Raw genomic sequence first — 25145 nt, 5'->3', positions numbered from 1 at the left:
GTCTTTCTGTATGCTGTGAATATGTCTTGCTCTGATTGGTTGATAAATAGAACGCTGATTGGCTAGTAGCCAGGCAGGAAGTATAGGTGGACAAGCAGACAAGGAGAATTCTAGGAAGAGGAGGGCTGAGTCAGGAGTCACTAGCCAGACACAGAAGAAGTAAGATGTCAAGGCAGAACTGAGAAAAGATACCAAGTCACATAGCTAAAGATAGATAAGAATAATGAGTTAATTTATACATAAGAGCTACTCATTTATAAGCCTGAGCTAATGGTCAAGCAGTTATAATTAATATAAGCCTCTGTGTGTTTACTGGGGGAAACAAGAGGGAGAGATTTTCCTGAATGCTGGCTGGCCGGGACACAGAAAATCTTCCAGTTATAAACCCTTAATTACGGGGAGATAGAAATGACTTTAGCAACCTTCTCTGGTAACTGGAACAGAGAGGCAGTTAAGTTAATGAAAGTCAACAATATAATCATGCATGGTAGTGTGTCCAACTCTTTGCATTTCAAATCTTGTAGACATACTTGTTAAAATAAATCATTAAGGACAGAGTGAGGCTGACTGTAGGAGCTTGTGTCTAGTGCTTAAGACTCCCACCTTCATAAAGAGAACTAACACCTGTTGCTGACTGGCCAAGTAAATTACTCACAGGCAACAGCAACAATTAGGGACATGTGATATATTGTGTCCCCCAATATATTGTGTACCCTAATAAAACTTATCTGGGGTCAAATAACAGAACAACCACTAGATTAGATATAGAGGCCAGACAGTGATGGCACACATGCCTTTAATTCTAGCATTTGGGAGCCAGAGATCCATCTGGATCTCTGTGCGTTCAATGCCACACTAGGAACAGAGCCAGGCATGGTGGCACACACCTTTAATCCCAGGAAGTAATGGCAGGAAGCAGAAAGGTGTATAAGGCCTGAGGACCAGGAGCTAGGACTTTTAAGCTTTTAGGCTTTTTAGCAGCAGTTCAACTGAGATCCATTCGGGTGAGGACTCAAAAGTTTTCAGTCTGATGATTTGTGGAGACAGGATCAGCTGAGGAGTTGTCAAGGTGAAGTTAGCTGTGGCTTGTTCTGCTTCTCTGATCTTTCAGAATTCATTCCAATATCTGGCTCTGTTTTTTTTTTAATTAATAAGAGCTTTTAAGATTCATCTTACAGGGACAATTAGCCTTTAGCAAAAGTCAATAAATATTGAGTCATAAAGTAGCATGGGACACTTCCACTAAGCTTAAGTTTACATTTTAAAATAGCATAACTGTCAGATGGTTCAGTAGGGAAAGACTTGTTGTGGAAGCTTGGTGGGTGATATGACTTTGAACCATGGAATTCCTGAAAAGGGGGTAGGAGATTATTCAGTCTACCAAGTTGACTTTTGACCTCTGTACACACACCATGTATGCATACCCATACACCTCTCTCTCTCTCTTCTCTCTCTCTCTCTCTCTCTCTCTCTCTCTCTCTCTCTCTCTTTCTCTCTCTCTCTCTCTCTTACACACATACACTAATAATAATTATAACAACAAAATAAAATGGACTAATCAAATGATGTGTTCTTGAGCTTGCGTTAAATAAATCCCTTGGTCCTAATGATATGCCTTCTAGCAAATAATCACTGAAATATAGAATTTCAGTTCTGATTGCTTGTATAACCTCACTTTGTGCAGAGATAATCAATTACCATTTACCATGCAGCAGATATACTTCTAGAGAGAAGATGAACTCTGGGAGTCTGTTTGCTCAGTTTCATTAACATAATCAGACTGCATACTTGGGTACCCTTGTCAGCAACCTTAATGAGTCACCTGGCAGAAGACTTATTAATATACCACATCAAGAGACTTGTTAAAGTTTGTGATATCACCACAGGAATGTCCCTCTGTGGTAGAATTCTCTGAAACAATCATTTGTGGTACATTTCCTAGGTTGTATGCATCAGGCAGCAAAATGGCACAAAAGAATCTGCTTGCCTACATAACAACAAGCTCCAAGATTAGTAACATTTTCTATATAATTTTAATGTCTGTAAGTATCTATTTTCATGTAGTTTATCCTGCTACATAGTCTTGTGAATAGCTATCAGATGGTTTACCAACAGCATCATCTCGCCAGATGAGTGCCTAACAGTGCCCAACAAACACATATGTCACTGTGAAAGCAATGGATTGCTGGCTTGGTTTCTACAAACTAAAACTTTCAGGATTGGGATGTCACTAAGAACAGTATCAGGGGACAATGATTAAGCTAGTATTGTCACAGTTTCTTCCAGAACAGATGTCCACAAAATTCATTTCACTGTTTCTTGAATTTGACTAATTTTTTCCCCAGCATCAAAACCCCAATAGGAGACTATGTTATATTTCAAGAGTACACACTGGCACTTTGGAAATAATTACTTTTTGAAAAATAGTTATTGCATAAACAATTGATTGCACTGCTAAGTGCTTACAAATACCTCATAAAACAAACCGAATATAAACAATCATATTATCTACAAGCAACAACAGATATAATTAAATTTACTATGATGGTACAAGATAATCTTTCCCAACTTCTCACTGATTGAATGTAAGCAGTCTAGCCGCTGATGGAACACATCAAGGATTAAAATTTATCCTAGATTTAACAAATGCATCATCCTACTTACAATGCAAAAACGGAAAGGAAAGCAGTGACAAAAGAAATAGACAAATTAGTAGCTTTGCTAAATAAAAGATTTGCTGAGGAAAAGTAAAGTGAATGATTAATAGATTTGATCTAAACATGGCATCAATAAATGAAGCACTCCACTGAAATTTAAATAACTATAGATGTAATAGAGTCTATAAATATCAAAGCACTGGTATGTCTCTGAGTTACATCTGACAGTTCAGAGGACCTATGTGATGCACTCTTAACATGGATTACAGAGTGCTGTTTGAACACATTCATTAATTTATTTAATAAATATCAACTAAGCATCTAGTATAGTCTAAGCATAGTATTAACTTTTTGAAAGACAAATATAAAATTATCCATGTTCTTCAAGAAGTTCAAGAAGTGAATAGAAAAATGTAAATAAACAGTTATAATAAAGTATTAAAGAACTTTGAATGGAGTCTAGACACAACTCAAGGTTAAAGCAAGAGCAAGGTGCTGTGGACGGAGTAAGGGTGGGCTCTGCCATGGGGAACAGTGCCCTGTAAAAGGTGATGTGCAGGGTGAGGAGGTGCATTTTGCTGTTGGGGGAGGTGGCCTTAAGGAAAGCTATGTTAGCAGACTGCATGGGAAATGGAAGGAGACAGAAGCTTGCCATGGTTGGCTCAGGTTTACGAGTCAGGGTGTGAATTAATTATATAGAAATGAAGTCCTGGCCATCATGTCTGATTCATTCTCCCTCTTTGATTAAACATAGACACGCTGATTTTCAAAGCAGGCTTTATTCAGTCTTTGAAATCCTTATTCTTCCACAAAGTCAGTAAAATAAATTTACTAATTTGTCACCTCTTAAAAGTTAATATATTATTCATTTAAACACTTAAAAATAAATCAAAGAACCAAATACTACACTGATAAACAGACTACTGGGGAGACAGAGTCCATAGATAAAATCAAGAATCAACTTCTCCACTGTTTACAGTTTTCTTCCCCTGCCCTTCCTTTTCCAACCCCTGGATGCTATCCTGAACGGAATCTACAAAGTAAGCCCCTTCTTTAGCATTGGAATTACTGTTCTGACCAAGTCTCACAAGCAGTAACAACTCCCATCCAGTCCTTGCCGCAGGCCCAGGCCCAGCTGCCAATAATAACTGACAGAAGAGACTCTATTCCTCACTCTGTGTTCTTTCCCTCTTTTTCTGATCCTGTTTGAAACAAGGGTAGAATGTGAAGAGGCCAATTGAAGCCATCCAATAGCCATTAGAAATGGTGATGTAGCTCAAGAATAAAGCATTTGCCTCTCATGCATGAGAGCCAAGGTTCTCTACTATTATTTCTTGATTGATTTAATATTGTTATTTATTATTGGTGACTATTATTTATTAGTTACTATTATTTATTATTATCCCTACTACTATTATCATGAAGGGACACTTTACCACCAATTTCATTGTCATTTCTGTGGCATAAATTGAAGTATTAACAATGGTGGGGAATGAAACTTTTGCACATCTTTTCTTTCACAGGTGTACCCAGCCTCTTGGGGTTTAGTTAATTTCAGATATCCAGTTGATGGTGAAGAATGGCCTCCCAGCCACTTGCTGACGTCTGCCTGACAGAAACACAGAAGGAAGAGCCTATTGCTGAAGATATCACATACTCCATTCATAGAACTTGGAGAAATCAAGCTGTACTGAGGTAGAAGCCAATTCCTCGAGGTCCAGCTTTTATTTTGTTGGAAGGTGCTATGCAAACTGCCAAGGAACAAATGTTATTAAGAGTCCTACCCAGATGGAAAGCATGTGAACCACAACAATGAACAGTCGACAAAGCTATTCCAAGATATAAATAGCACTTATACCTTGGAGATTTATAACTTGAACTTGACGCCTGTTCAGTAGGAGAGAACATGAGCATGACATATCAAATCTAGCCAAGAACCCATGGCTAGAGAAGTCACAAACACTAAACAAGAGTCTGCCTACTAGTATTATTTTGCAAAATTAATATAATTTCTACTTTCTAAATAATCATTTTATACCCATAGATAAATGGCTATCACCCCTCATCAAAGAAGCTTCATTTTGTAGCAGCAGGAAGCTATTACAGAGATTCATAACTGGTCAAAATGCAGAGAATAAATAACCTTCGATTGTCCACCTCCAATTGAAACATTTGTAATAAAATCTGTCCAGCTCAGGAATCATGGCAGAAGGGATCAGGGGCAGAAAGACTGTACGAGACAGAGGACTAGGGCAACTTCTGAGAGCCAGTGTCTTCTGAGCACAGCAGGGTAGTTGTATTCTTGAGCTCTCAACAACCTGGTTGCCTGTAAACTACTTGCACAAGGCCATACCAGTTGACCTTCCAACACTGGGGGGAGAAAGTTTCACAAGACCCCATCCTATGATGAAGAACTACAAGCTTGAGGCCCTTGGTATGTATACATATAGGAAACCTGAATTGAACTGAGTAGATAGTATGTACATGTAAATATCTATCTATCTATCTATCTATCTATCTATCTATCTATCTATCTATCTATCTATCTATCTATCTATCTATCTGTGTATGTTTATACATACACAACCATATATAACAATACATGAAGAGGTCATAAGATAGGGTACATGGGAGGACTTGGTAAGGGAAAAGAAGAGGCATGAATGATATAAAGAGAGTGCATTAATATATGGAATTCTAAAAATTAAAATTGAAAGAAAACTTACATGTCCACAGTATAGTATATACAAAGACTCAAGGTAATCTCTCATCCAGGATACCATATTATTTTTTAATCAAGTAAAAAAGTTTTCCAATTACATTTCATAAAAGCAATGAATGCTACCCTTTGGATTTAGATCCATTAAGTATTTTTATAAAAAGCCTTTTTACAAAGGATAAATAATGTATTTTACTTAAATAGATACAGAAATTTTAGAAGAGCCCCCAAGCACGATTGAAACTGCAAATTCAATAGACTATCCAGAAGGTGCTGTCCCCATCCCTTAAGAAAGAGGACCTTTAACTGTGTATAGAAATGCTGCTGAGCCTCTCTAGCTGTCGCTTACGCCAGCACAGGCTGTGGTGACAGAAGGATAATGGTAGATTATTAGGGTCATCGAATGTCCCACTCACATTCACTCGCTCACTCTCCATGCCTGTATCATCATAACATTTCAGCTGCACTATTGGATCTGATTTTCATAGTACCTAAAGTTTTCTCAGAGGATTATTTACTGAGCATAATAAATTGCGTTTCAGTGGAGGCAAGAGACACATACACCAGCATATATGCTTCGTGCTAGATCTCCACGATGCATTTTCTTTCAATGGATCTATAAACACACACACCCCCGCCCCGCCAAGCTGCATTTTCATAACATTTCCTAAACAGGTTAAAAGTAAAAATAAAGCTAGTAATTATTTAAAAGTTCTTATTACATTCACATATGTGAGTGTGTGCAGAGGTCAAAGGACACATTGTGGGAGTTGGTTCTTTTTTTTTTTTTTTCCATGTGGGTCCCAGGAATTGAACTCAGGTTTCCAGGATTAGCATCAATCCTGAGTCCTCACCATTTCAGTCAGGATAAGCAAAAGTCTCCAGAGTGCTTATTTGTTTTCCCTTCAGTACTCCCGTTTCCTGAGTAAGACCTTAAGCTTAAGCACTTCAGGGGATGTGGAAAAAGAGCTGTGAAGAGGACATCAGCTAAATGGACTATTAGTAACCAGGTCAAACTCTTCATAAGCACTCAACAAGGCCACATAAATAGATTTCTGGGACTGATGACATTAAAATCTATCCAGAGATTTTCTCCATACAGAGAAATAAAGGGCTTATGATTAGTTAATTTGCATATTTTAAATTCATGAAACCTCACCAACACCAACTGAGGAAAATGTAGAGAAAATGGGTGTGTTTTTCTGTGTGCTTGGTGTTGGTAAAAAAAATAGAGAACAAGTAATTAGAAAGCAATTGGTTATACATACATCTGATGAAATTCAGAGCACTGAGGTGCATGTGTAGTATTATGAGGCTCAAGGGAAAACCCCACCACAGAGCCTAGAAGAGGGAAGATACAGGGCCAGTTTCCTGACTGAAATCCCACACATTGTTCTACTATGTGTTATATTTTCATGCCTGCGTTTTCCCACTCTGCTCACCCAGCCAAACTTGTTCATGTTGTTTTGTATCAGTCTCCGTCAAAATACTGAGGATATATGGACTCATTAATTCATTCAGTTTGTTGGGTATTTGTACTGCTGAGGACTACATCAGACAAGAGGAAGACAGAAAATATAAACAAGTGTGGGTGATCGGTGTCTGTGTGTCCACACGCTTCTACCTGAAGACGGTGTTTGTACTGCTGAGGACTACATCAGACAAGAGGAAGACAGAAAATATATCCAAGTGTGGGTGATCGGTGTCTGTGTGTCCACACACTTCTACCTGAAGACGGTGTTTTCATTCAGGAGGCAGCACAGCATCAAACATGTTGCAAGTTTGAAAGCAAGACCTCATTTAATTTAATTTTGCCCCTTTTATTTATTAAGTCTATGACACTTAGACATTTGTGGACTTTTATTCCTTTTGCTTCATGTTCTTCTTCTATAAAACTAAGATCATTATAATAATAGTAACTTCCCACAGAGCTATCATAAGAATTAAATATGAAAATGTATTTAACAGCCTCAATGAATATTGCTTCCTACTTCAATGACTTCCCATTGTTAATCTCCCTTAAGGAGATGGCTCACCACTAATATGATGTATAATTTACCATCCTCATGGGGAGCAGGACACTTTAAGAGTGGAAGAGAAGGGCAATCCAAGGATAGGAAATTCTCAGTTCACCTACAAGTGTAAGCTTGGACCACACCAAGAATGTAGTGAAAATTTCTGCACTCATCACCTAAGCCAGCCGTCAACATAATTTGTTACATGTACATGTAGATATAAATTCTTGGTGCAAACAGTGATACTGCTGTCTTGGTTAAAGTGACAGCAAGGTCTCCAGTTCAGACTGTTAAATTGAGTAGGTTAGGGATGCAATGCCCTTGGAGACCTGTACTTGTACCCTTTAGCTCATTTAGGTGATACAGTCAAATCTGTCCCCTTTAGCTCATTTAGTGCTACAGTTAAATCTCCCCTCCATTACCAGTGCATGGCTGCCTTCTCCACTAGAAACGAAGGCTGTGCCCTCATTTCTATCAATAGGTGTTCCAAGTAAATGCACTTCTGTGAGAGGGCACACTGAACTCAGTACTCAGGAACAAACATTCTTAGCTTTATTATTCTTTGTTCAATTACTCCTGTGTTAATACAGGAACTTCTATTGCATGCAATTCCTGTCTCAAATGCAGGCCAGCAACATGTGATCTCAGCTGCACTCTAAAGATTGTGAATTAGGTCAGAATGCTTAATGTTACAAGAGTTATGGAAGGAGATACCAATTTATTCATGAAACAAATATTTACTGGGTGTTTACTAGATCTCAGGTACTGAGTATTCAAGTATAAATAAGAAGATGCCATTTCAAGTCTGTGGAGTTTGAACAATAGGGTGTAATGTACTCTCAGTGACATAATAAGTTGGCTTCAGGTTCTGTTTTGTTTTCTTTGACACATACAAGCAAAGTTGTACACATCATTATATTTGAAGGAATTACTTTCTAAAATTATTAACTTAAAATACTTTTTAGATTGTATGAAAACTACTAGTAACTCTAAGTAATATCAAACACATCAAAGCTCAAACTTATAAAGACTCTTAGCTTAGATCTTGGTTTGGAAGAACACTCATTTACTTTCCAATCCAGTCTTTCTTCATAATAACAAAACAAGATCTACTGTGGACAAAGTCAAGTGTACAGTTTATATACCGATTTATAATCTTGGAAATTCAGTTCATTGGTTAAAAGATCTGATTCTAGGAAGTCCTCACATTTCTGTAAACAATTAAATTTTATGCTTCTGAAGATGTATTAAACATGGTAACAACTTTCAGGGAACTTCACAAAGAGGCAGAATCCCAACATCTCCCTTCCCACTGATGACTCCAGTTCTGTAGATCCAGCATCAGCTGAAGAATCTATATTATTATCAAGTAGGAGAGATCGAGAGGCCCATCACATGATCCCTAAAAGTGACAGGTAGCAAGTATTTTAATATTTGCTCATCTCTGCAGAATATTTTCCTTCTTTTATTCTGTTCTTGTTCCCTGTGTTGTGTTATTTTTGTTATTTTTGAAAATTTTAAAAAATAAATATTCTTGGCAATAGACCATATGAAAACAGCCCCAAGTCAGGTCTAATCTGCTGCCTATTTATTGCAGAATTCTTGTCTTCCAAAAGTCTGATATCAAAATATATGGTTAACAATTTAAGAATTGCTTCTTAAAACCATAGGACAGGAGAGAGCTGCATCATTATTGCTGTTCCATATTTTTGGGAAACTTTGAAGACACATAGTTCTTTGAAGTGTTCAGGTGCTGTTGCTAAAAGTGACTTTGGTGGGGTTTTTTGTTTGTTTTTGTTTTTTGTTTTTTGACAAATTCTAAAGGGACAAACACTCATCATTTGTTTACACTCAACTTTTAGATCCAACTAACAGTCCACTGTGAAGGGCACAGCCACAATCCTGTTTCCTTTTGCTAGTCCAGTTTTTGTGATCTTAGTCTAAACTCTGAAATAGAGGTGGAATTAAATCAGTGCAGTGCAGAATATATTAAGAGGCAATATTTGCCGATTATGTCGTTTGTACAAGACATTTTGCTTTTTGTTCTCTAGTGTTACAGGAAACAAATTTCATTAGTCTGGAATATAGCATGCTGTTGTAGCATCTGATAAGAAGAAGGGTAGACAAGTGCAGCAACTGACAGCCCACGTAAGGACTCTGAGTCAATAACAGTGGAAAAGCACACCCAGGAGAATAGAGGCCTCTGAAAAACCCCAGGCCCTCTGCAGAGACCCCTGACATCATGGGGAAGAAAACCATCTCCACTCTTCACAGTCCTGAGAAGCTATGGATGAAAATGAGATTATTTTTGTTCCTTATATCAATAATTTGAATATTACTTAACTATGTGAATTCCCAGAAAGAACCCACGTGTGCAAAAACTGACTGAAAAGATCTGAATTTCAGTAATGTGAAAAGATTAGAATGTTGCAGTTCCCGAAGCTAATTATCATATGTTGGGTCAGTTTCAGCCCTAGAGTTAGCCATTCCTTGCTCAATTCTTCATTAGAACTAAAATCCTGTTACTAGTAGATAAAAATATTTCGAAATCTATATACTTAGCAGACTACTAGCTTCCACCAACCCAATAGCTAAGTATGCATTAGGTAACACCTTAGGCCCATAGAAATGCCCCCCCCCCCGCTGTCACCATATCTCTGCTGTATGTACCAAAGTATTTTAAATTTGCTTTGATTTATGACTTTCCTTGTTCCGTAAGACTACAAGTCTTCATGAAATGCTTCCACTTTGGAACATGGAATTTGGGTTAACCCACGTCTATATTCCCAGGCTGTGGTCACTCAAAATAGCTTCAGAATAAACCACATGTTACTCCATTTAAAGGGAAAGCTGTGGTGTGGGTGTCAAACAGTAGTTGCTGCAATTACCCCAGTAAATAAAGAAATGAATATTTTACAATATTGTTCCCAGTGGTGCTTGACAAATTTAATTTTAATTTGAAAAGCTATAATTTAACATGGGATTCAGCAAACATGAATATATGCAAACATACTCCAAAGACAGCGTAGGAAACCAAAGAATGATTGCTATTTTGTTTTTAAAATAATTAAATTTAATTGAGGCTTTAGCTGGCAAAACCCAACAGCATTCCAATACTATATATCAATATCTTGGATATCTAATTTAATAAAATGAAAAAAATGGAATTTTATAATATATTTACATCTATATTGATATATACTGAGTGTAGTCTCTAAAATGAAAGTTAGTGTCCCAAAATAAAATATATTTGATATTGGAAAATATGACAGCATAAATCTTTAAAATCATAACTATGGGACTTACAGAATATACATACACATATACATGTATATATATATAAACACTATATGTGAATTACATATATGTGCATGCATATATATTAACATTTATGTATATGCATTCCTACTCCCCCTAGAAAAACGTTAGTACCACAGATATGTCTTGCAACTAGAAGAGCGAAGAAAATACATACAAGACTTTTTCAATGCTTCCATCAACATTTGTCAGGACTAATAATACAAGTGTAGACAGAAATCATTAACATCAGACGGAACTGTCATTTTCATTAGAGTACTACATGCTGCTTATACCTGCCCTTGAAAGGCAGAGTAGCTCTTGAGTAATTTTTAAAACTTCAAATTTTAATATGACCATTCCAACCATGGTCAGCATTTAAGGAGGGCATTGTTAATCTTAGAAATAGTTCATATTCAGATTATGCCTATAAATGTGCTCAAAGTGAAACCATAGAACAGTAATCTCCACCTGTGCTCTCCAGAAAGCCTTGTAAATCCTCCCTTGCAAAGGCTGAGCTAACTGAACATGGAATGTGTTTAAAGGGTTTGATTTTTTTTTTAAAGCACCTATGTTGCAACTGAGAGAAGACAATGCTCAAAGTTGCTTTTAACCTACAACCTGGTCAAAATAACCACAATGTAGAAAAATCAGCACCACTTGGCAGGGAAATTATATTTTTGACCCTTCTGAAGACAAATGTACTAGAGATAAATAATACTTTCACTGAGCAAAAGGCAATTACCCCATTTAAGCACAGTTTTATAACAACGATTATCAAATTGATATCACTTTGAATAGAGGTGAGGTTTCGGGATGTGATGAGTCTAGCTTCCCAATTTTTGAATGCTTAGTTTTATTATACCAAGTAAATGGCTTTTAAAGTCCCTAAGCTGCAGTAGTAAATGAATTTATATATGGAATATTCACATGCTCAATATGAATGGGTAGAAGATTGCAAGAGAAAATTGTGTTTTCACTGTATGGCAAGGTGTAGGAAAGCAGGAAGAGATCTATATGCACACTTGTTAGTGTCATGGTCTACCCACACCAACTTTTATCTACTCAACTGCTCCGTTGTTCTGATATAGTTCCTTCTACTCTCAGTATGTTTCTACATATTCATTTCATTTATCTATGTATATGTCTCTCTGTGTGTATGCCATAGAAACCAAAAAAGAAGGTTGGACCCCTTGAGGTGGAGTTACAGGTAGTTATGAGGCACCTGATGTGGGTGCTGGGATCTGAATTCGGGTCCTGTGGAAGAGCAGTATTTGTGATTGGAACCACTGACAGACACATTTATCTAGTCCTATCTTTAATTTTTCTTAATTTAGAATAATTTCTTTTATCCATTTACATAAGAATTTTGTTTGTCAATATGTATGTGGACCTAGTGCATGCCTGGTTCCCACACAAGTCAGTAAACAGATTGGTGATCCCCTAGGACTGGAGCTATAGATGGTAGTGAAGTATCACGTGTGTTTAGAGAACTGAACTCTGGTCTTCTGCCAAAGCAGCAAGTGATCTTCAGTACTGAGCCAGCCACATGCTCTAGTTTTTAGTTTGTCCAACAAAGGTACAAATTTCAATCACAAATTGCCTGAGATGAGTGAAAATGGTGTTAGAAGCAGAGACTCCTGACTGTACCATGAGCGGCCTGAAGTATTTGAAATCTGTCTGGTTTTCATCCTCACAACCACCACCTCAGGAGGTGAGTGATCCCTACTCAGTAGACACACAAAGATGCAGCATTGATATTACAGCTTGCCCAGAGGCGCAGCTATTCACCAGGGAAATAGGATCAAGTCCAGGCAGTGTGATCTTTGCATCTGCCTCATACTCCACAGGTTCTATTGCTAAAATTTTGTCATAAACTTTAATTAAACTAGGTCATACATGTATTAATGGAATAACTTATCAAACAAACAACAACAAAAGTATTCCATTGGAAATGCTAACCAAAGAATAAATATATAAGATTTCAAGCTGGGAGTAGTGGTACACACCTTTAACCCCAGCACTTAGGGATGCAGAGGCAGGTAGATCTCTGTGAGTTCAAGGCCAGCCTGGTCTACATAGTGAATTCCAGAAGATCCAGGACTCTTACAGAGAGAAACCCTATCTCAAAAAAAGTAAACAGCAACAACAACAACAAAATTCAAATCCTTGTGAGGCTTTTGAAGCCTGAAAAATAATTAGAAAAATCATATCTAAAACTTAGCCAGAAAATGTGTATAAGCTGTTACTCATGTTTTCTCCATCATTGTGAAGAATAACTTGGGAAGAAGCAGGGGGCAAGCCCTCTATTAGAGGTTGATAATTTCATTCTTCTAATTTATATATATACAAACCCTCATTAGCTACAGAGGAAAAAAACAGGGTTTTTCAATAATAATCTGCAGATCCAGGCTATATCCTCTTCCGCATCTCTGGGTTTTATGACAGGTGATCTTTGGAAAACCTCAAAGAATCCAGAAACCTGGGCAGTACCGACTTTTGATCCCGAGGGTCTTTCTCTGTCTCTCTCTTATCCCCTCTCTCCCTCTTCCTCTCTTGCTCTGTCACTTTGCTTCTCTCTGATCTCACGCAAGTCCCCCTGTGTGCTAAGCACATTCTCCACCATTGAGCAACACTGGAGATCTAGTCCCAGAGGATCAGGTTTCTAGTTCTCTGTGTTGGTCAAACTTCAGATAACAGCTAATGTAATAGCGAAGACAATGTAAACAGTGTCAAGGGAAGTGCCAAGTAAAGGAGGCCTTTACAAACCCAGTTTCTTTATCTGTGAGGTGTATGTGCCAGTATTAAAACTCAGGATTAGTTATAAGTGATTAAATAGGATGACAGCAAAAAACAACAACAAAAACAACAAAAACAAAAAATGCTTTCACTCAGAGCCTGGAATATGGGTTCTCATTAATCTGGCTTAACTCCTACCTCATGAATGGAGAAATACAGACATTATCAACAGCTGCCGCAGCTGGATTAAATGACTTTTCCAGGTATCTGTTTTGCAGAATTCTAAATGCTAGAGAATATGTTTTTAATTTATATACTCTATTACTATGGAAATTAATATATACTCAGTATTTATATATTACATATAAATGAATAAATACTGTATTTAATTTGTATATAAGCACATATATGTATATATAGTTATATGCTATATAAATATAACACACAGAGCACATATATGACATATATATGTGTTATACATATATACATGTATATACATATATAGATGTTTGTGTGTTTCTCTTTTATAAGGAACAGGGTATATTTATATAAAACAAATACTTGTCTGTGGCATAGAGATAACCTGAAAATTACAATATTCATATAAAGAGAAATTACTATTGGATATTACAAATAGCTCCTATAATACTAGTTTAGCTCTTTTTAATTAAATAGCTCACATGTAAACAAATAATTTCAATCCAGCCTTCAGATAGACCAAAAGCCAGCAGGAGACCAGCAAGAGTCACTAACTACGATATTCTGGCAAGTTGCTTAGCAGCTCTGCAAGTGCAGATTTTTCGGCTCTTTATCTCAGCTGACACATATTTATTGAATGCCTAGGTTTCCAAGAGACGGATACAAACAGCTGCATGAAGAGGTTGTTCATTTTTATCATTTCTTTCTTTTTTTTTTAACCTCCTGGTTGTCTGCAGCTTCCTAACCTGCCTCTTTCTCTTGGAGGAAGGAAATGATGGAGACTGGCTTTGAAAATCAGCCTGATTGTTTTAAGAAGTCCTTGCTGCTCTCGGTTCCTGTAACCACTGAAAAGCTTACATTTCCATCATTGCAAAAACACAATACTTTGTACTCCCTTTGTTTCTCCTTCTACTTCTTTTTTTTTTTTTAATGTACATATGGGTGATGTGCATACATGTGCGGATATATGAGGATATACATGCACACATGTGCCTACATGTGGGAGCTTGAGGGAGACTCGGAAAAAATTCCTTAGTCATTTCTACCTTATTCACTGAGGGAAGGTCTTCAGTATAAACCTAAGCTAGCCCGTTACTCTAGGGATCCCCGGCTCTGCTTTCTGAAGGCTGCAATTATCAGTAGGCCTTCATGCACACCTGGCATGCACAGGGATGGTGAGTGGTGAGGCTCACTAGGTGCTGGCAGGCCCTTTATCTCTGAGCCTGCCCCATACTCTATCTTCAGAGCTCTGAAGAGATGACTCTGAGTCAAGTTGTGCAACCAACAGGGGAAGGCACTGCCTTCGTTGCCTTTTAATTTTCTGGAGCACGGATGCCCTGCAGGTGCTGAGGGGGCTGCTGTTGGTGAGAGGCTTGTAGTATCTGTGGTGATATCTGACACCGGTAAAGACATTAGGAGTGCCATGTCCATGAGTGGCACTTTTTAAATTGTAATTTGACAGAATAATTGGCATATCTGTATGATGTAACGATAAATGTTTGGGCATGCTTTTTATTACTTTGTTCTCTAAACCATGATTTTTATTTCATTTTTTTTTTATCAAATTTCATTTGGGGGTAGTATACATTGAACACACTATACTGCCTATACTTAAATAATTCGAATAATTTGATCAGTTGTACATAATGTGAGCACCCATGACATCCTGACTATATCAAGGTAGAGAATATTTCCATCAGCACCAACATGTTTCCTTTGTGTTGTCTTACAAATGATTGGCTCTAGTCTGACAGATAATAAATGACAAAAAATATGATTGCATCTTAATAAATTATGATTTCCAAATACTAGTAATGGCATTGACTTTGTTCATGGGCCATGATTTAGTGACCTCTTTGCCATTTGGTCATTTGACTAATCATTAATTGTCATTTCACAAAATTATTAATAGGACTTTGAAAATAATATTAAGTAAAATCATAACAAAGTAGAAAACAAAGTTACTGGACTTTTAGTCTGAAATCATATGGAACTTGACTAAAATGTTGTTAGAACCATCTCCCCAAAGCAGTACTCCTCCACTGCCAGTTTTTGTTTTCTATAATTTTAATTACTCATAATTGAATGTGGCCTGAATATAAGTAATTTAAAAGTTCCTGAAATAAGTAATTTATAAGTTTTCTATAATTTTGTTAATATATGTAATTATGATTATTCTACTTTATTATTTTAATTGTCACTAATCTTTTAACTGTGTCTAATTTATCTGTTAACCCTTGTATATGGTATGCCTCTGTAGAAAACACATACTTTTTATTGAGGCTGGTATAAAGTTTTCAGGAACCCACTAAGAGTATTGGAATGAGTCCCACATGAGTAAAAATGAATTACTCTAATAGCTTGCATTTTGCTTGGGAGAGAATGCTACCTCAGACCTTTGGTTTAGGTTTGGCTTTATTAAGTGATCTTTAGTAGTACAGCTTGTGGGTAACCAAATCAAATCAATTTGCTTTCTTACTTCCATTCAAAACACAGGGACATTAAACAAAAGGAGCTATACAGGGACTTTCATAACAAAAGATTCCATTTGTAGTGATATGTATTATGTAACAGATCTAAACAAGATCACTTTAAAGTTGTTGAGGTTATAGCTAAGTTGGCAAAGTACTTTCCATGAAAGCATGATGATGTAAGTGTGATCTCAGAATTCACACAAGAAGCCAGGTGTGGTAGGAAATCCTTATTATTCCAGTCTGGGAGAAGTAGGGTCAGGCAGATCCCAGGTCTTAGTGAGTCCAGGGTTGTAGAGAAACACCTGATCTCAAAAGACAGAGTGAACAGCTCCTGAGGAATAATGCCTGAAGCGGACCTCATGCCTTCTGGAACACACACACACACACACACACACACACACACACACACACACACACATTTGCATTCCACATACAAATGGTCAGTATGGAATAATAATTGTCAATATACATCTAGAACAACACAGTAAATATCTTTAAATTTCCCTCTTGTAGTGGAGACACACATAAAACCACAGTCGGGGCACAGCAGCATCCCTACTCAGTGGAAAGCATGAGGGCAGAATCCCTCACTCTGATTTTTTTACCCAGTACACTGAAGTTCTGAGGAATGAATACTCATTCCAGATTTAATAGAAATCTGTTACTGATATATTAATTAGATTTGTAACCACAAAAACAATGTTTTCCCCTACAAAATAAGTCATTAATCATAACAACATTATGTTATGCAACATTGATTTTCTATATATTGTTTTAGCAAAATGAATAATCACTTTCCTCTCACCATTATGGGGAAGAAAAGTAGAAGTCAAAAGCAACAATACCATGGCAATAATTCCAAACACCCATGCACTTTTAGTAAAGTGTGCTGGACCTAGAGGTGGTTCAGGATCCCCATTAATCTTATATGGAAAGACACAGAAGAAAGCTGTTGCTAGTGGCAGTCCTCTAATGGCAGCTACTCCAGAGGCCATGGCCGGAGGACCAAGGTCCAGTCACAGGAGTGACAGAGGAACTTCATGGTCATCCTAAAAACATTCAGTGACACCGTGTCTCAAAACACAAAGTAAATGGAGGTACAGCTCAGGGGTGCAGCACCTGTCTATTTTGTGAGGACCTACATCCAATCTCAAGTTCTTCTCAAAAGTACACATTTCAAAGAGTAAATAAAAAAAAAGACCTCAGAAAAGTATAAGAAATGGTTATAAATCGTGAGACCTGTGTAGTATTATCACTAACTTAAACTGTAACATAACTTCTCATTAACTAATCTGCATATTAGAAGAAATTGATTATATAAGATATTCATTAAATAAACTTAAAAGTTGACAGCATATAAAAACTCCAGTTTTGAAGTCACAAATGTGAGTCTGTATTATATCAACTACAAGTGTTTAGTTGAAACACATCAGTCCAAATGTTTGAAGCTAGGATTCACATACGAGAAAGAACATGCTGTGTGAGGTCTGCTCAGGATTATCATGGTTGCATCAAACAAAAGAAGATGTGCTCATGTGCCACCCCACTAAGTGAGAGAGTATGAACAATTCATGGGTGCTGTAGGGAGGAATGTGCTTCTCTTCAGTGATGTGCCCACTAGAAATTTTCCCATAGTCTAGTAAATAACCTCTCCCTCCCATGTTCATGCAAGCAAACTTAGTTAAATTCAGTGGATTGTCTTTACAAAGGACATTGAATAGAAGGGTGTTTGTTGGGAAGCAAGTTCTTGAAAGATTAGGGGAGAAGCCAGGTGTTTAAATTACCAAAACCCAGTAAACACATGTATGGAGTTATTAAAGTATAAAACATAAAGGTGGTTTTTAAAATTTTTTCCATTTTATTGAAAGTAGATTTCTTTTCATATACTATATCCTGATTATAGTTTTCCCTCCCTCTACGCCTCCTAGTTCCTCCCTACCTCCTCTGCCATTCCGATCCACTCTCTTTCTGTTTCCCATTACAAAAAAGAATTGGTATCTAAGAGAGAGCAACAAAACCTAACCGGCTGCAACATCCGGCATTCCCTTGATTTCCACCTGGCTAGGTGGGCATCTTCCCTTACCCTCCATGTGCACTGCTCTCTCAGCTGCTTGCTTGATCAGAGGATAGCCTTCCCCGAACGGAGGAGGACTGGCCCTGGATACATGAGTAGCCACACTCCCTGCCAGTCCTTCCAAACAAGCTTTCTGAATTTTTTGTTGGTGGTGGTTGGTTGCTTTTGCCCATTTGTTTTGTATTTAGAGACAGGATTTCTCTGTGTAGACCTAGCTATCCTAGAACTCACTGTGTAGACCAGCCTGGCTTGTTTGCTTAAGAGAAATTTCACCTAGTGTTATACATCCCAGTCATGTCTACCATCCTTCATCCATTGTGGTGCTTAAAATGGAAGAATGCAAAGCCCAAGACTTATCAAATGCTACCACCAACTGTGTGGACTCAGGATGTCACTGAGGTCTGCTTCATTTTCTTCTTTACTGGTAATAGCTGTGTCAAAAATACCATAAACCAGAATTTTATTAGGCACTCTCTTGAAAGTTTGATGTACCTGCCAATTGCTTGTAAGAGCCGAAGAACACTCAGAAAACTACATGATAGTCCCTCTTTAGTGCGGACTTGGAGCCTGGCCATGGCAAGATCATTTGTTCAACCAGAACATTAAACATGGAAATGAACAGCTTCTTCTGTTGGTTTTCCAACCTTCATGGGAACAGCTGCATCAAGCTAATATTGCAGCAGGCCTTTTGAATATGTAGATCTCTTTAACATGAATGAGTGAAATGGAAAAGCAAATCCTCATCTTACTTTAGGCAGAACATTGCATTTACAACAGTCATTTGAAACACTGATTCTGTTTCTTGCACAGTGCATAGAGTACACAGTAGGCAGATTTCTTCACACACTCTGCCCACTATAAAGAATGACAGGTAAAATTATCAAATCATAGACAGTAACATCTGTTTTCTCTACAAAAATATTCTTCCAAGATTAATCTGTATTATTTGTATTTGTCTACTCCATAGCATTATATCCCCTAGGATAAGAAAGATAAGCTTCTTGTTAAAAAGAATCTATCTCCTACCTAATTAAAATCGTTGTATTTAATCAATACTTTTAATGATTAAATCTATGATAGCATGAATTCGACAGGAAAATATTTAAGGATTCATGGTTGTGGTAAATAAGAAACAGAAAACAGCCAGGTTGTGGTGGCACACACCTTTAATCCCAGCACTCAGGAGGCAGAGGCAGGCGAATCTCTGTGAGTTCGAGGCCCAGCCTGGTCTACAAAGCAAGGTCCAGGACAGCCTAGACTGTTATATAGAAAAATAACCCTGTCTCAAAAGAAAGAAAGAAAGAAAGAAAGAAAAAAGAAAGAAAGTAGAAACAAATCTACTTGTTATCCTGTACTCAAAGAGTTTCACACACAGATTTAAGGATTTTCAGGAAAACCCAAACAAGTTACAGATTCAGATCTCCCTAGGAAAGGGAAATAGAAGAGACTTTGTGAGTGGAGTGAGGGCCAGTGGAGATGGGAACCTGAGCTATAAGGTTGGCACACAGGAGGGGGAGAGTGCTGAGGGACACTGCTTGGGGGCAGGGACATTCTGAGTTGGGTGGAATCCTAGTGCAGGAAATCTCTCAGGAGTCTACAGGAGGACCCCAGTTAAGAGTCCTAGCAATAGCAGATGGATAAGAAGCTTGAACTGGCCATCTCCATGTGACCAGATTGGTACCTGGCTCAATTGTTATCAGAGAGGTGTCATCCAGCAACGGATCAAGGCAGATGCAAAGACTCAGAGGCAAATGTTAGGCAGAGTTCAGGAATCCTGCGGAGGAGAAAGGAGTATAGAAGCCAGAGGCCTCAAAGACTCCACAAGAAGGTTCCCTAGGGCTTTTGCATATATGTGACAATTGTGTAGCCTGATGTTCTTGTGTGACTCCTAATAGCATGAACATAGGCTATTTCTGACTCTTACTGGCTTTTGGGATCCTATACCTCATACTGGGTCACCTTGCATAGCCTTAATGCAAAGGGAGGTGCTTAGTCTTACTGTAACCTGATACCTATATTTTATTGGTACCCATGGGAGACCTGCTCTTTCCTGGATGGAAAAAGAGGAGAGGATTAGGGCATGGGAACCAAAGAGGCAGGGAGAGAGGGAGGGAGAGAGGGAGGGAGGGAGGGTGGGAGGGAGGGAGGGGAGGAGGGGAGGAAGGCTGTGGCCAGGATGTAAAACAAATAGATTAATTAAAAAAATAAATAAATAAATAAATAAATAAATAAAGAGCCGGGTGGTGGTGGCACTCATCTTTGATCCCAGCCAGGTGGATCTCTGTGAGTTCGAGGTTCAAGGCCAGCCTGGTCTATAGAACGAGATCCAGGACAAGCACCAAAACTACACAGAGAAAACCTGTCTTGAAAACAAACAATCAAACAAAACAAAACCAAAAAAGAAAAAATAAGTAAATAAAAGAAAATTAAACACAAAAAACCCAAGTTACAGATGACTATAGAAAACATATTTACTAATTTCACATGTAATTAGTCTGAATGAATCAATTAGCTATGAAATACAATATGTTTTAACACAAGACTGAGAGACTATTTCATAGCAAAGTTGGTAAATCCAATTAGCTACTAAGAGTGGGAGCAGAGATTCTTGTTAGTAGCTGTAGTACTAGAGAGAGAGGTAAGACCAGAATTAAATACACAACTGGGAATGGGCGGGCTGGATAAATTATTGATAGAAATTTGTGTCAGAAACAATGCTAAGCAATTCCACTCATATTTGATCTTTAATGTGTATGTTTAGCACAGTTTCAAGGATAAGGAAACCACAGTTCAAATAGCTGTGAAAATTCCACAATAGAGAATGTAAATATACTAAATATATGCACACAAGACGACAGAACCTTCAAAGAGCTGTAAGTATCTAGTTATATCCAGTTCTCAAACTCAAAATTGTTCATTAAATTGATCTAATGAGCACCTGTTTTTCAATTTCTTGTTTTGCCACTGAAAGCAAACATATTCACAGATTGTGAATGTTCTTTCTCCTTTAAAAGTGAAGGAGGCTTTTGAATATGGCAAGTGTCTTTTGGCAATATCACATTTTTCTATCTCATGTGACAAAAAGGACATCTCATGAAGGAGAAATCATTAACCACATTTTAACTAAAGTGTTATAGTTTTAAAATTTATTTTCTTAAAGTTTAACCATCATATTTACCCAAAGAAACAAACTTCTGAGGAAGCTTTGTAAAGGAATACCTCAGCTGACCTAAGATGTGTGAATGATGGGACTGGAGAAACAGCTCAGCAGTTAAGAACTGTTCTTCTAGAGGGCATAAGGAACTTCCCCAGAGCCTAGGATCTGCAGCTTGCCACTGCTTATAATTCAAGCTCCAGGGTATTCTATTCCCCTTCTGGCCTCCAAGGGCATCCAGACATGTGTGCATGTATATATATATATATATGGATAAGACACAAACATAATTCTTTAAAATCTGTGTATGCTCATTGTCAACATCTAAAACTCAGAGAAAAAGTCCACCATTTCCAAATGTTGGGCCCCGGTTCCTTGGGTAGCTGTTGCCTTGCTTGCTGACCTTGATCAGATGTCCTACCTATGCTAATTCCCTGCAGGTTTCCTTCCTCCTAAAACAGCTTACTTGAGGTTCTTTGTTTGTGTATCCTGCATTTGGTGTAAACAGCAAGGATGCAAGAACGTAAAACATCTGTAGCGAACTTCTGCCCTCTGGGGTTCTCCCACTGTGCTGTAAGCCTGTATTTAAGGCCTCTTCTCTTCTTCAATAAAGGACATTCTACTGAGACTGATGACCCCCTATCTTGTCTCTGTTTTTAATTTTCAGCCCCTGGCTCTGACATGGTGAATGGGTAGTAGCGCGGGAGCTACATCCAAACTTGAGTGTAATAACTGAGTGCTCCTGAGGTCATAAAGGTATTCCCAGAAGTAACCAGAAGATTCATTTATCACCATAGCTCATGCAACAAACAGTAGCTTGAAGCAGAGAAAAAAAATCACCTCCGCTCTCAGGTATTCAACAGGTAAACTATATCTATACTGGGGGCAAGCATGACTATCTAACTAATGCTCCAAGGAATTCCCTCTTCAAAATGAAATAGTTTTATTAATCAGTAAAATCATCATAAATTAAAAAAGCAAAAAGACATTAAAGTTCAGAAGAGTCAACCAACAGACACCTCATGTATTATTAATTTTGAAGAAAGTCTCTTTAAATAACATATTACAGTGTTAATAAACAACATTATAACAGTGATCTTGAATATGTTACTGTAAGTCATTGCCTCAAAATTAAATCTCAGCCATTTCATGTAGTTGTTAAAGTTTACATAAAATTCACAAAACATCATAAAAGAGGAACTCTACAGTATTTTCCTGTTCTTAGATTATGTCAATGGAACATTTAGGTGGGAATCTATAAGAGAGACCAAGTATCAATACCTAAGTAAGGGGCCCAGTGACTAATGTCAATATAATTAAATCTCAGTAGATTTAATTTATCTTTTTATCACCTCTGCACATATCTTTCCGATACCAATGGTTGCTAGACTTGGAAAAATAGAGGAAATGAGGTAAAATGAACAACTAACATGAATATTCTGTTTGGAAATAAAGGACATTAGTTGAGGCTTCCATGCTACTGCCCCACTGTGCTGAAATGATATGGCATCACTGGCTCATTCCTACAGGGATAGCATCCAATTCAGCTTCAGCAGTTTCTTTGTTTTGAAGATCTGGTGGTGCCTGGCTAGTGATGTGCTTCAAGTGTACCAAGCAACTGGATATGCTGCAACTCCCAGGGAGAAAGCAATGGAATATTCTGCTCTGGAGAAAGCAGCACCATAAGCTGCCCTACAGGCCACCATCAGGGGCTGCCACTGCAAAATTGCATGTGCTCAAATTTTCTAATAAATTGTGAAGCTCTGACATTAGTGTGCATGTTTAAAATCCTACAAAAATAAAAGCTCATCCCTAGCCGGGCGGTGTTGGCGCATACCTTTAATCCCAGCACTCGGGAGGCAGAGCCAGGCGGATCTCTGTGAGTTCAAGGCCAGCCTGCACTACCAAGTGAGTCCCAGGAAAGGCGCAAAGCTACACAGAGAAACCCTGTCTCGAAAAACCAAAAAAAAAAAAAAAAAAAAAAAAAAAAAAAAGCTCATCCCTAGTAAACCTTTGCCAGCAATGGATCATCTATTAAAAACCTATACATATTGTAGTTGTTTGAACTTAAACCATCATTTCTATGTGAGAAAAGAAGTCTAAACTTTTTTTTTTGTGGCAGGATTCCCATTGGCTGGTTTTGAGCTCACAGAGATCTGCCTGAGTTCCAAGTAGATACACATAAGAAACCACTGTTCAATAGAAGTTATCTTATTTCAGGAACTAGAGATATGTTCAGTCTGTGGCTCCTCACAACAGAAGGTCTGACTGCTCTGGTGATCATAACTTTTCTTTAAATAAATACTTGCAAGAACCTCCCATTCTGTTGCAAGAAGTAATCTCATGTTGTACAAAATGTTTTCTAAACTTCCATGGTTTTATCTCTAAAATGAAACAAGCGTTAGTGAGTGTAGCAGGCTTTCTCCGACCTCCAGCCCCCAAATCATGACATGGACACTTTTCAATCATGAATGCTCAGCCTTAGTTTAAACTTGTCCCATAACTCTTATAACTTACTTTAACCTGTTTCTCTTCAGCTACATTTTGCCCTCAGGCCTTTTTACCTTTCTTTCATTCTGTATGTCCTACTTTCCTGCTTCCTCCCTGTCTGGATGGCTGGGGCTGCCTGACTGGCTAGTCCTCTGCATATCCCTCATCCTCTTCTCTATCTCAAGCCTAGGTTCCTCCTCCTACTGATTCTCTGTGCCTGCCAGCCCCGCCTATCCCTCTACTGCCTAGCTATTGGCCATTCAGCTTTTTATTATACCAAACAGGTGCCTTAGACAGGCAAGGTAAAATAAATGCAACATAGCTGTACAGAGTTAAAGTAATATTCCACAACATAAACAAATGTAACCTATCTTTACATAGTTAAAGTAATATTCCACAAGGGAGATACTTTAGTGCATAAAGGTACTTGTCCTCAGAAACATGGCGACTTGAGTTTAATGCCAGAAAGCCATATAAAGGTGCAAGGAGGGAACCTACACCACAAATGTGTCTTCCGAGTTCCACACATGTGCCTGTCATATGCCACCTCCCACATGCCACGCATACATCTATACACATCATCACCATCATCATCAATATGTAAAAATATAAAGAAGTTCATAAAATTACAGTTATAACAGAATCTACTACAAGAGCTTTACTTGCTCCTAGACTACTGCTCATTTTATGGGTTAGAAAATAACACACAGATATGTTAGTTGATTTCTTCTGGGTCTCAAAGAGATTGGAGTGCGGAGCTAGCCACTAGTTAACCTTAGAGGCCAGGCAGTTTTAATCCCAACACTTGGAATTTCATGCTTTAATACCAGTACTAGGGAGGTGGAGACAGCAAGTGACATGGCTGGGCAGAGAGAGGAATATAAGGTGGGAGGTGATAGGTGCTCACCTCTCAGGCTGAGGAGTTGGCGGGGTAAGAGGGGGCTGTGGCTTGCTCCTTTGTCTCTCTGATCTTTCAGAATTTACCCCAATATCTGGCTCTGCACCTTTATTATTAAGACCAATTAGGATTCAAGCTACAATCATCTTAATGAAAGAAGCCTATGTCTTCTCCTGAAAATTACTGAATAGCATGACAAGCATTTCACTAAATAAAATATCTCTGTTTATTTCAAACATAAATGAAATGCATTCAAAGGAGAATTTCAAATATTCCTTTTACTTAGTGGCAATTCCAGTTATTCTTTTTAGTTTATGATATATGTTCCTTTTCAAAGCTATCTATTCATACCATATTTTCATTTTTTCCTCCCAGTTAAAGAAAGATTTATTTGAGAGTTGGACATGGTTGCCCACACCTATAATCCTAC

General features: G+C 37.9%; 1 protein-coding gene and 1 long non-coding RNA gene across 8 annotated transcripts in view; one reads left to right on the top strand and one right to left on the bottom strand.

Moving 5' to 3' along the window:
- Window positions 1–25145, bottom strand: part of Naaladl2 (N-acetylated alpha-linked acidic dipeptidase like 2) — a 1286850-nt gene that overhangs the window by 826367 nt on the left and 435338 nt on the right. The gene's annotated exons all lie outside the window — the stretch shown is intronic.
- Window positions 12291–23308, top strand: LOC121830094 (uncharacterized). Its single transcript, XR_006073017.2, has 3 exons — window positions 12291–12402; window positions 21995–22190; window positions 22857–23308. It is a non-coding gene; the product is annotated as an uncharacterized LOC121830094 (long non-coding RNA).

This window comes from Peromyscus maniculatus, chromosome 6 (assembly GCF_049852395.1).
Source record: "Peromyscus maniculatus bairdii isolate BWxNUB_F1_BW_parent chromosome 6, HU_Pman_BW_mat_3.1, whole genome shotgun sequence".
Lineage (NCBI taxonomy): Eukaryota > Metazoa > Chordata > Mammalia > Rodentia > Cricetidae > Peromyscus > Peromyscus maniculatus.
Note: the sequence above shows the minus strand (reverse complement) of the source record. Positions and strands in the feature narration are given on the sequence as shown.